General features: G+C 34.9%; 1 long non-coding RNA gene across 1 annotated transcript; it reads right to left on the bottom strand.

The window, feature by feature from the left end:
• Nucleotides 1-11,847: 11,847 nt before the first annotated feature.
• Nucleotides 11,848-13,325, bottom strand: LOC127118870 (uncharacterized). The gene is made up of 2 exons (XR_007802419.1): nucleotides 12,402-13,325; nucleotides 11,848-12,309 (listed from the first exon to the last, which is right to left on the bottom strand). It is a non-coding gene; the product is annotated as an uncharacterized LOC127118870 (long non-coding RNA).
• Nucleotides 13,326-13,734: the final 409 nt, after the last annotated feature.

Here is a 13,734-nt window from a genome sequence, read left to right as displayed (position 1 = left end):
ACATTCAAAATTCCCATTAAGTGTGCATTTACATTTCAAACTTCTCACTACATTGTGAGTTGCATCTACCTAGTGCCTAGTGTCTCTTGGTCTCTCCTCTTCCCAAAACCCTAAATCCTCCTCTATAAAAAGGGGAAACCTCCATCTTGCAAACCATTCTCAAAAACCTTCACCAAGCTTCACTCTCTACCCACACACAAAGCTCCAAAATCATTTCCAATGGCTTCCTCATCCCGCAGACCTACCGGAGAGAGATCACGGGAACCATCCTTTGCCTCTCTACCCATTACCGCTGTATCGCTAGTTCCACCGGCTCTCTTCGATTCCTTCAACAAAGATATTGGTAAAAGAGGAGTTGTGCGGCAGCATGCATTCTACAAACTCACCGCAGAAAGCATGTATCTTGCAGAAATCATGTCTCTGCTATAGTACCACGACATTGTCAAATTCCTGGAATGCAATGCCAAGTATAGCGAAGATCTGGTCCGCGTGTTCTACGCCTGCCTTCATGACAAATTTCGTGGGCACAAGTTTCACTCCAGGATCGGCACGAGAAAGGTATCGTTTAAGTCAAATGTTTGGAACAAATATTTTGATATGTCATTGGATGCTGATGAAAATCCTCTAGCTGAGGTAACTGACTCTCACCCAATAGAAGGTTATGAGTTTAAGAGCGCGTTGAACGACATGCTGAAACGACCCTATCCTGATCAGATTGTGAACAGTGATGTGTTCCCACGAACCGTCACTACCGGCAAGGTGAAAACAGGAGAGCGGATTCTCCAGTGGATTGTCTCGCGCATCCTGCGACCTAAGAAGGGTGGTCTCTCCAGAGTTGAACAGGCTGAGGTTCATCTCATATACATTCTGAAAAATAAGCGGAAAATCAACTGGCCCTACTACATTGCTAGTAGGATGTTCAGTTTACGTGACTTCGGACGAGGAACGACTCTTGCCTACGGATCTTTTATTCAAGAGGTCCTTACTGCAGTCGAAGTTGATTATCCGTCCTTCCCGTATACCTCCATTTCATCAGACAAAGAATTCAGCCCAAAAACTTTGTCTATGATGGGATATTTTTGGTGTGATGAGCGGAGAATCTACAAATTTGTTCGCAGAGGGTATGTCCCTACGACTGTTGAAGAAGATGATGAAAGTGATGAAAGTGAAGAAGAAGACGAAGAGGAAAATGAAGAAGAGGGAGCAGGACAAGCCTTTGATCAGCATGGTGGAGATGATAGTCCTCCACAAGTTGACACTCACGACTACACAAACTCCGCTTGGGTTCAGCATTCACATTCAACTGAAGAAGATTCCCCCAACCAGGGTGGCTGGGGTGAATGGCAACATACGGGTTGGTCAACACAACACAAATTCTACCAGCCGTATCAATATGGTGATGAAGAATCTCCTCTGTCTCCTCCACAGCACGCAAACTCTTCCGAACTGTTGGATATGATGCGAAATATGCAGCTGGCTCAACAATCCTTCATGCAAACTCAGGATGAGCGCTATGCTCATATTAGCAGCCAAATTCAAGCACAAAATGAGAGGCTCGATAACCTCTCTACAAGCATGAATGAACGATATGCAGCCTTTACCGAAACGTTTGAACGCCAGGAGCGGTCGGTCGACGGGGGTACCAAGTATCTAGGTGGTATTGCTGAGCAAATATCGTCTCTGGCAGACCCCTACAGAAACCCGGATATATGTTACCATCGAGGACGAGACCATTAGCACATAGAACTACTTATGCATCTGTATTTTTATGTTGTTTGACTGAACTATTTTTCTGTTGTGCTCGTTTGTGCCAATCCAATTTAATGTTATCTTCTTTTTTATTTCTTTAGTAATGATATTTGGTGTGATATTGTTATCTGATTTCCTATCTCCTGTTGAATGTTTTTGTTACGTTGAATAATCGTTCCTTTTTCTCTTTTTGATGTTGTCAAAGGGGGAGAAGAGGTACAAACAGCCAAAATATTTACCACAATTAAAAGTCGTTTTTGCATATAGCCTTAGATTATAAAAGAAAGGGGGAGTAGGCATAATGTGTGTAAATATTGCATGTTATTTTTCTCTTTGGCTTTACACAAGTTGTCATCATCAAAAAGGGGGAGTATGTAAAGGCAAATTGTCATACAACACACAATCATAGGTTTCGATGATGACAAATGACCACCATGGATGAATCGGCATTGTCGATTCCACTTCTACAAAACAAATGCAACATATCCTTTTCTATGCTCATCTAAAACTGCTATATTTCATACAACATATGTGGATAAAATGTGATCATGACAAAATGCATGAAAATCATAAAAATATGAATTTTTGCAGATTTGCAGGGTTTGAGTCGATCACAAGGGTCAGCGCATAAACCACGGGTCAGCGCATAGCATAATGAAGTTGGTCACTGGTCAGCGCATGGAGGCTTTGAGTCGACCACAGGTCGGCGCATGGCATAGTGCAGTTGGTCACGGGTCAGCGCATGGAAGACTTGAGTCGACCACAGGGTCGGCGCATGAAACTTTTATTTTCCCACGGGTCAGCGCACGCCGACCTATGGTCGACGCATATTGAAGCATTCTTCAGCCTGTCCAAAATTGCAGGCCATGCATCGACGCATAGACCTGCTATGGTCGACCGCTCGTGCGCAAATTCAGTTTCTGAATATTTTCCACTCTGTTTGAAAAGCTGTTATTTTTGGTTGGTAAGTTGGTTACTATATATAGAAGTTTAGTTACTTGTATCAACTAACATTTGTCAAATTGATTCAAGTGTTCAAAGAAACAAGAAAAAGTGAAATAGGTGTCCAAGATTCATCATCTTCATCTTCAACATCTCACAACACATCAACTACACACAACCATTTTTGAAGTGCTTTGTGATTGGTTAAAGGTGATAAGGTTCGAAGCCGAGCTTGGGGAATCCGGTTCGGGTTGAAGCTTGTGACAGGTTTTTTCTTGAATAAAACCGTTGGGGTTTTGTCCTCCAAGACTGGTTTGTGTTTGGGGGGTTTTTGGACAAATTTCTTCATCAATTTTCAGCTGAGCGAAGGTGATTGAGAAGAGGAAGTCTTCGTCAATCTAGTAGCGGATTCAGTGATATTGAAGGGAAGAATTCGGGTTCGATCTGTTGTAGTTGAGATCAGCCGGGCCGAGGGTTTGAAGAACTGAGGGTTATTCAACAAAGGGGCTGGAATCGGAGGTCTATCAACAACAATCGAAGGACTTGATTCACCTTGAATCAAGGAACAAGGAGTGGAAGCAACATTCAACATCTTGAGAGTTCTGTTGTATATTTGCTTTGCAATCCTTGTATAAACGGTTAAATTCAACAAGTGATATCTATTAAATCATCTCAATTCTAGTTTTAGAATTGAGGGCAGACGTACCCCAAAGCGAGGACGGCGGGGGAACTGCCTCATCAAATCTTTGTCTTCTCTAATTTTCTGCATAATTGTTTTAGCTTAAAAAATTAAGTGATTCTGGTATAAGCACTTTTGTCAAACCTTGGTATTAATTGAGTAAGAGGTTAAAACTCTGTTTTTGAATCCAAAGTACAATAGAATATTGTACTAGATTAATTGAAAGCACTTACTCAACATAAATATCACTTGGAGTGTTTTTGCACACCAAGTGTTTGATAATTTGCCTAAACCAAAATTATCTTAGTTGTGTATCTAGTTTGGTTTGCTCTTTGAATCATTGGAACTAGGAATCCTAGCTAGTAAAACAAATCATTGATAGTGTGACGAGTGTAGTGATTCGTATTCTACATTATCACTAATCCATAGGCTTGACGCATATCCGGTTTTCCAATAACGGTTCGTTTTAGACTATTTTCCTCGGCCGCTTCCGCACTTAAAACAAATTTTCAAAACCAATTTTAATTGGTAGCGCCGACTCAATTTTTAATTGGGATCTATTCAACCCCCCCCCCTCCCTTTCTAGATCCGTGCCATAGTCTAACACAAGAAACTCAAGATATATGATTCAACTCCTGTATCTTCGCATATCAAACCATATTAGAAGTTGGAGAAACACGGAGAGGAAGACAAAGTCGATGCAACTTTGTTCAAACAAATTGTCGGATCTCTGAGATATGCGTGCAACAATCGATTTGATATATGTTTCAAGTATTTGGTGCCCCAATCTCATGGTGCTCGAGAAAGTAACCCGTGGTAGCATTATCATCGTGTGAAGTTGAATATGTAGTAGGACCATATGATGCGTGTCAAGCAATCTGGATCAGATATGTGCTGGAAGAGATCGAGGTCGAAGTGAAGAAACCTCTAGTACTGCAGATCGACAACAAGTCAGCCATAAATCTTGCGAAGAATCTAGTTTTGCATGGAAGAAGGTAAATCGAGTTGAACTTGAAGTAATGCATTGCTCAAGTGAAGCACAATTGACCGACATTTTCACTTAAGGATTGAAGATCACATGAATAGTTCAAATCGACAATGATTAGTGTGTCTCGACAACTTGGATTATAATGGGTATGTTGAGATATTAGATATAATCCAAGATGAGTTGTGTGACCCAAGTCCAAAGCTAATTAGGGCTATAGTTTGTTACTTAGTTTGTTATTTTACTTGGTATTCAAGTCACTTAAGTGTATATAAATAAACACTTTATAATTCAGTATTATCATTCAATTCAATTCAATAATACAATTCTTATTTCTTTATTTTTTTTTTTCCCTCGTCGCTAAAAGTGCCCCCAGCACTAACAAACGTGACACAATGAATAGCACTAACATATTAATTACTTAAGAATTGTAAATTTTATCATCATTAGAAGAAAATATGAATCAGTTGTATAATAATAATAATAATAATAATTATTAGAATATCATTGTTATTATTAGGATATCATTGTTATTATTAGAATATTATTGTTATTAAATAGTCTTGATTGTATAGCAAACAGACAGAGAGAAAAATTGATTGTATATATATCATTGAAAATCAATAGAAACTTCTTAGATGACGGCATAATCCCCCTTCTTCCCTCACACTTGTACACCACATCTCCAGCAGCCCCCTCTCCCAACGTAACTGTCACCCAACCATCATCACCAACAGCACCACAAACTCCTCCCCCTCCAACCACGAATCAAACAACCTCTCCCTCGGCCCAACAAACTACACCCACGGCTCAAACACCTTCTCCCTCCCAAACAACAACTTCATCTACAAAAACAACACCTACCACCTCCTTTGCACCTATTCCGACACCCATTTCCCCTCCTGCACCTCATTCACCTCAAATGACAACCCGGTCACAACACGGAATTGTCAAACCCCGTAAGCTTTTCAACCTACACACATCAACCCACCAATCAATCTCTTCTTTGCCTACAAATCCAGTTGATGCATTAAGAGATCCTAATTGGAAAATGGCCATGAAAGACGAATATTATGCTCTTATTGAAAATAAGACGTGGGAATTAGTTCCTCGTCCCTCTAATGCTAATGTTATTCGAAGTTTGTGGATTTTCAGGCACAAGAAGAAATCTGATGGGTCTTTTGAGCGATACAAAGCTCGTCTTGTAGGTAATGGTGCTAATACACAATCAGGTGTCGATTGTGGTGAAACCTTCAGCCCTGTCGTCAAACCGGCCACTATTTGCATGGTACTTAGCATTGCAATATCCAAATCATGGTGTCTCCACCAACTAGATGTCAAAAATGCCTTTTTGCACGGAAATCTGGATGAAACAGTGTATATGCACCAGCCTCCTGGATTCCGCGATCCACAATATCCTGAGCACGTTTGTCTACTCAAAAAGTCTCTCTATGGTCTAAAATAAGCACCTCGTGCCTGGTACCAAAGATTCACTGATTATGTTGCCACATTGGGTTTCTCTCACAGCATCTCTGATCATTCCTTATTCGTTTTTCATCGCGGTATTGATACTGCTTATATCGTTCTATATGTGGATGACATAATTCTCACTGCTTCGTCTGATGCTCTTCGTGACTCTATTATGTCTAAACTTAGTTCTGAATTCGCCATGAAGGATTTGGGTCCTCTAAGTTATTTTCTGGGAATATCTGTCACCAAACATACAGGTAGTCTTTTCTTGTCTCAAAGAAAATATGCAGAGGAAATTATAGAACGAGCAGGCATGTCCTCTTGCAAACCATCACCCACTCCAGTCGACACCAAGGCAAAACTCAGTGGCTCTTCTGGGAATCCATATCATGACCCAACTGAATATCGGAGTCTTGCAAGAGCATTGCAGTATTTAACCTTCACAAGACCCGATATCTCTTATGCAGTACAACAGGTATGCCTATTCATGCATGACCCAAAAACACAACATATGTCAGCACTGAAGCGTATAATTCGGTATATTCACGACACTATTGATTTCGGCCTTCACTTGCATCCCTCCTCTGTCAGCAAATTGGTTTCTTCCACTGATGCAGATTGGGCTGGTTGCCCAGACACCAGGCGATCCACCTCTGGTTACTGTGTCTATCTTGGTGACAATTTAATATCATGGTCTGCCAAACGCCAGCACACCCTCTCTCGGTCCAGTGCCGAAGCCGAGTACCGTGGAGTCGCCAATGTAGTATCTGAATCTTGTTGGATTAGAAACTTACTGTTAGAACTACATTGCCCAGTCACAACAGCCACTATAGTCTATTGTGACAATGTGAGTGTTGTCTATCTATCTGGCAACCCAGTTCAACATCAGCGTACCAAACACATCGAGATGGATATATATTTTGTGCATGAAAAAGTCGCCCGCGGCCAAGTACGAGTCTTACATGTCCCTTCACGTTACCAAATCGCTGACATCTTCACCAAAGGACTTCCGTTGCAACTCTTTGATGATTTTCGTGATAGTCTCAACATTCGTCAGCCTCCCGTTTCGACTACGGGGGTGTATTAGAATATCATTGTTATTATTAGGATATCATTATTATTAGAATATTATTGTTATTAAATAGTCTTGATTGTATAGCAAACAGAGAGAGAGAAAAACTAATTGTATATATATCATTGAAAATCAATAGAAAGGCAAGGCCTATCATTCCAATAATAATAATAATAATAATAATAATAATAATAATAATAATAATAATATAATAATAATAATAATAATAATATAATAATAATAATAATAATAATAATAATAATATAATAATAATAATAATATAATAATAATAATAATATAATAATAATAATAATAATAATAATAATAATAATAATAATAATAAAATAATAATAATAATAATAATAATAATAATAATAATAATAATAATAATAATAATAATAATAATAATAATAATAATAATAATAATAATATAATAATAATAATAATAATAATAATATAATAATAATAATAATAATAATAATAATAATAATAATATAATAATAATAATAATAATAATAATATATAATAATAATAATATAATAATAATAATAATAATAATAATAATAATAATAATAATAATAATATAATAATAATATAATAATAATAATAATAATAATAATAATAATAATAATAATAATATAATAATAATAATAATAATAATAATAATAATAATAATAATAATAATAATAATAATAATAATAATAATAATAATAATAATAATAATAATAATAATAATAATAATAATAATAATAATATAATAATAATAATAATAATAATAATAATATAATAATAATAATAATAATAATAATAATAATAATAATATAATAATAATAATAATAATAATAATAATAATAATAATAATAATATAATAATAATAATAATAATAATATAATAATAATAATAATAATAATAATAATAATAATAATAATATAATAATAATATAATAATAATAATAATAATAATATAATAATAATAATAATAATAATAATAATAATAAAATAATAATAATAATAATAATAATAATAATAATAATAATAATAATAATAATAATAATAATAATAATAATAATAATAATAATAATAATAATAATAATAATAATAATAATAATAATAATAATAATAATAATAATAATATAATAATAATAATAATAATAATAATAATAATAATAAATAATAATAATAATAATAATAATAATAATAATAATAATAATAATAATAATAATAATAATAATAATAATAATAATAATAAATAATACAGATAAATAACAGTACAAAAAGTGTCTAGCCAAAAACAGTGCAAAACTGACATCAATTTAATAGAGATCGCACATGCTAGCCTTTAAGAAACTACTACTAGAATCATCTACTGGGATATCAAAAGCAAAGCCCACAGAGAGAGATATGAAAATGAGACGCAAACTCCTGTTAACCACTCAAACTTTTAAGGAGATATAACCACTATTAATTAAAATTATAATTGAAATAATGTCAAAACTTGCAAAACTAATAATAAAATTTATGACAATTGATTAATTTACAATATCAAATGACATAATCTAATCAATCTTCAGCATGATATTTTCTTAACTTTGACGTTGAAATTCTTTTGTTAAGTACTTTATTTTGTAGGTAGAGGAAAATCATAGGCTTGAATCAATTTGAAACCCTTAATCAATTTGATGATCAAGAAGCTACAATCTTGAAAGCGCACATATATTTTAGTTTGGATGATTAAGTGGTTCTTTGTTAATTACGTTTTAATGCTATAATCATCTCTATGTTCTTTTTGAACATGTCGTAAAGATTTGGAAGAAACTTGTTAGATTACAAATAAGGTTTTTTTAGGGAGGGGTGAGGTGAAGCTAAGTTTTCCTAGATTAAATGGGAAAGTGCCGATAAGTATAAGAGTAAATTACGTTCGAAGGATATACCTCAGTGTGGTGGTCAAATTGTCTTTACACCAAAATTAATATTGTTTTGTGGATTTATGTGTTTGCAGGTACAACTATTTGTAATCGTTAGATAATGATGGTGATTTTGATGATGATAATATGTATGTCAAATGAAATTATGCGAAGTCTTCATCTATTAAGATCAATATGTTCTTTGTGAGATGAAGATATCAAGTCAAATTCACATATGACAATACCGTTTGTTAAACCGAACTATGTGAAGTCTTTATCTCTAAAGAAGGATCAATGATCATGATGTTCTATTAAGATTAAGATGTTCTTTGCGAGATCAAGATGTCAAGTCAAATTCAATGATAACAACATTTAAGGTTAAACGGTGTTCACTGAAGTCTTTATTGATCTTGTGTCTAGCAATCTCTGAAGATAGCGTCTATCAAATAAGCTATATCAAACCTCATTAGTTAGAAGATTCATGTTCCAGATGAATTGATAAATCAATGATAAATCAATGATAAATCAAGCAATTGAACTTAAGCTCAAAGATTGCGAAAGAGAGGAAATGTAAACACTCATCTGAGTTGTTTTTGAGTGATCAATTTAATTTAATGGTATAAGAGCAATTCTTGAAATTACTAAGGCAACTTACACACACTAGTAATATTTTTTAAACCTTTCTCAAATTACACAAAAACCCTCAAACCTCTAGAAACATTATCATGTCTAATGTGGAATTGACCAAGGAGTGTTCCTAACCGATTGGAGAATATTTTACACTTCCTAATCAATTAAGGATTTAGTCTAATCGATTAGAGCAAGAAAAACACTCCTTAATCGATTAGAAATACTCTTATACGATTAAACCACATAATAGTTGTAGGGTTTTCTTTTTTGAATTAGGGTTTATGTACTTTGAAAGCACTTAATCGATTAACAACTAGGGTTAATCGATTAAGTCATTAAAAATGTTCATGGATATTTCCTTTTTTGAGTCATTTCTTTTCCAATAAATAAAGGACTTCTCCACATTTCACTTTACACAATAAATTGAATTTAGAACTACTTTTTCTTACTTTCTACTCTCTTCTACTTCATCTTTTTCTATTCCTAACCGACATTGCCTTAGTGTTTTGAGAGTGAAAAATATATGTGAGTTTTATTGTACTGGTGTTGTGGTTATCTTGTGCTCTATTCAAGGGGGCGTTATCTCTTGTGTAATATCCTAAAGAGAAGTCGTCGTTTGGTTCTTGAGATAAACCATTTGAAATCTCTATTTGGTTCTTGAGTTGAGCCAATAAAAATATTTGCTTGGTTTGGAGATTAACATGTTAAAACATCTTGTTTGGTTAAGAAATTATCCTTTCAAAATCTCTTATTTACTTTGTGGAATTAGCCCGTTAAAATCCCCATTTGATTATGAGAAGGTTCGTGGACATAACTTGTGAAAAAATCATATCTTTAGTGGAACTCTCAAGATGAAGCTCTTGGGGACATGAGTATGCCAAGTGGTTAGGTCACACTTGTATAAATCTTTAGGGCATGTTCTCTTTCCCTTGTCTCTTTATTTTCCATCGCTTTATTTCATTTATGATATATCTCTTTCTCTTCGTCTCTTCTTCATTCTTTCCTTCATCTATTTCGCTACCTACTCTCTATTTATTTTATAAAATTAACCTAAACATTTTTATAAACAAAATTCACCCTCCCCCTCTTGAGTTTAAAATTACTTGGTCAACAAGTGGCATTGGAGCCTAACTCCTGTTATAGGAATAACTGCCTAAAGAGATAGTATGATAAGTTCAAATATTTATTTTTTTTGACAAGGGACTTTTCATGAATACACATCCATAATATGATGGTGAAAGGTTTGGTATATGGAAAGAAAGAATAATTTTTTTTACTCAATTGATTGTGATTTATGGAATTTCATTTTAGAATGTTCTTCTGTCCTTATTCACTTTATAAATAATGAAACAGTAGACAAACCTAATTATATATGGACCGTAAAAGAAAAGAGAAAAGTGCATCTTGGGTTTCAAGCTAAGTACTTAATGACCAATGCGCTAAGCACTAGAGATTTCTTTCATGCTTTTAAGTTTAGCATGACTAAAGTGTAATTGCATGTCCCTAATACATTCATGGGATCACCCAATACGATTATTTTGTTGCTTGTCTTATCACTTTCATTTTGATTTACTTTCGATTATTGAGTCTCCTTCTTGATTGCATCTCTCTGGATCAAGTTTTGAAATGATTTGTTTTTAGCATGCATAAACCATTGGTTAGACTTGATCATGATGTTTTTTGTCAAATTGATGAATAATCATAATAAGAGTCATATATCTTATTGATTCAAGTTAGGTGGTGTCATACCCCAAAATTCGCCCTACCCTTCACATAATCATATAGGTCAGTAATCCCAAACATTTGCATATCATCCTCATCCATTTATTTCATTTGAATAAGCATGGTTCAATTCGATTTACAAGTCGCATCTGTCTGTTGCATAGGCAATCATCATTTTGTCATCGTGTCATAATAATTGTTCTGAATAATTCTAACTTCGTATTGATTTCAACTTCAAATTAACTTTTGAAGTTTAAATTGATTTTGAGGTTAGATTTGATCTTTGAAAATAAATTTGGTTTTAGAAATCATTTCACTCTTTTTCGAATTAATTTTAGAAGTTCAAGTTGAGTTGGACTATTCAAATTGATTCTTGAAAAGTCGATTTGATTTTGGAAATTTAATCATTTCGGGTTAGAGTAAGCCTATTCATTTTTAAGCCCATTTATCCTTTTTGTTTTGTCCAAATCATCCAATTCATCCAAACCATTTCTTATCCATTTATTAAACCAAAAAAGTCCATTTTACAACTCCAAAATCCAATTATCTAATTCATTTCAACTATTTCCTAAATCCATATACAAACTAACAAAATCCATTTTTACTAATCCCATTCCCACATCCAGTTTTTCATTATGCAGTCTGTCTTCATAAACAAATTCAAAGAATAATAAACATATCCAAGTCCATGGTAATATCCAAATAAGAGAAGAAAAAATGCCATTGGAAAGTGAATAAAGGCTGCAATCTACATCAGCAAAGTACAACGCGAAGCTACACCAAAACACGCAACAAGGCAATTGAAACCGCGAGGTACAAAATGGAACTAAACCACGACTCAGAAAGCTGCTGCCAAAATAAACCGCAGCTACAAGCCGACGGCGACGTAAGCCAAACCCGAAGCTGCAACAAACACTCCAACCAGAAACTGCAGCGTAAATTGCAAGCTGCAACAAGCCAAACGGCATCCGAATGCTGCAAACGACGCGAGCTAACCGTAAGCCAGCAAACACAAGCTGCCACAATACAAACGCCAATCGCAGCTATTGAACATGAAACAAAGCTTTACACCAGCTGAAATGCAGCTCACTAAAGAAGGGGGCCAACGAGGGAACGGAATCAAATGAAAACCTGTAAACGCCTCAAAGCATCCAAAGCTGCAAAGCCACAAAGCCGTAAACGAAGAGTTGCAATTTAAAACACAGATTCAAAAACTCTATGAAAAGCACAGAAGCCACTAATAACGAACCTCTTCTTCAAAATCTTCCACTTTCTTCTTCCTCTTGCGCCTCTAACCTCTTCACTCCCCATTCCTCTCCGTCAACTCACCCCTCAATCCGCAGAACAGTGCCTCTAACTGAAACTCTAACAACCTTCACAGCTTCCTTTAACGACCTGCCACCGATCAAAACCGAATCCGCCATCTTTCTGCAACCATTCAGAAATTCCACTAATCCTCATAATAGAACTACATAGAAGATTCACAAAAATGGACAACAGAAATCCGATCCTTCTTCCCGCACCTCATATCCTCATCAAACTCTTTCTCTCTTTCTTCAACATTCTCCTGTTTCTACGTTATCCATCCGCACCATCTCAACCAGAATAACTTCCGGCGATCTCATCTTCATCATCTCCGATTGGCTTCGTCTTGGAGCTTTGAACTTTCCTCCATTTTCAAACAGGAGCTCTGGAAGTCTTCCACCTGCAGACAGAAATAACACAACAACGTCACCACACCAATTCTAAGCACCAAGCCAATCGTGAAAAGCAACGAGAAAGTGAAACGTAGCCATGCAACAAAAGCATATCGCGCCGGAGAGGATCGAAGGATCAGAGCTTCGAACTCGTCGTTGTCGTCGCTGGTAAGCACCGAATCACGTTATCTATCGTTTGGTGTTGGTGGATAAGTCGTTTCTCTATTAGGACAGAAGGATTCAGAGAGTGGCGCGGAGGCGTCGTCGTTTGAGATTGCCGCTATCGACGACGGAGTCGGCGCAACCTGGTCCTTCGCGACCTATTTCATTCTCGTGGTCACATCTGATCATGAGGAAGATGCAGGAAGTGAGCCTTTGGCTCCTTCTTGTTTCTTTTTGCTTTGGGCCTTGGATGAGCCCGAGTCTGTTTCGCATAACACACCATCACTTGGCCTTACACCCCATAGGATTGGGCTTAGTCCTCTCAATTGAGGCCCATGCTAATGGATCATTTGGTTTAATAGGATAATTTCATTAATTAGGCTTCAATTGTGGCTAATTAGGATAGTTAATAATAATAATTAATAATTGTTTAGGAATTAATTTCGATTAAACATTTTAGAATTGATTGATAGTTTTGTTTAGATTTTTCATTGTTGGTAATTGTGTTTAGAATTTAATTGTTAATAATTCTAGAATTTCATTTTTGTTAATTGGTTAACATTAGAATTTTGTTAGATTTTTTATATTGATATTAATTCTCTTATAATTCCTCTTTTGATTTTGATTAATCTTGATTCCTAACACCTAACAATTAACTATTACTTTTAAACTCCGCATCTAACATTTAAATTCAGTACCTAACTTTTACATTTCACATCTAAC

Source organism: Lathyrus oleraceus, chromosome 2 (assembly GCF_024323335.1).
Source record: "Lathyrus oleraceus cultivar Zhongwan6 chromosome 2, CAAS_Psat_ZW6_1.0, whole genome shotgun sequence".
NCBI lineage: Eukaryota > Viridiplantae > Streptophyta > Magnoliopsida > Fabales > Fabaceae > Lathyrus > Lathyrus oleraceus.
The sequence above is the reverse complement of the archived record's forward strand: the minus strand, read 5'-3'. Positions and strand labels throughout refer to the sequence as shown.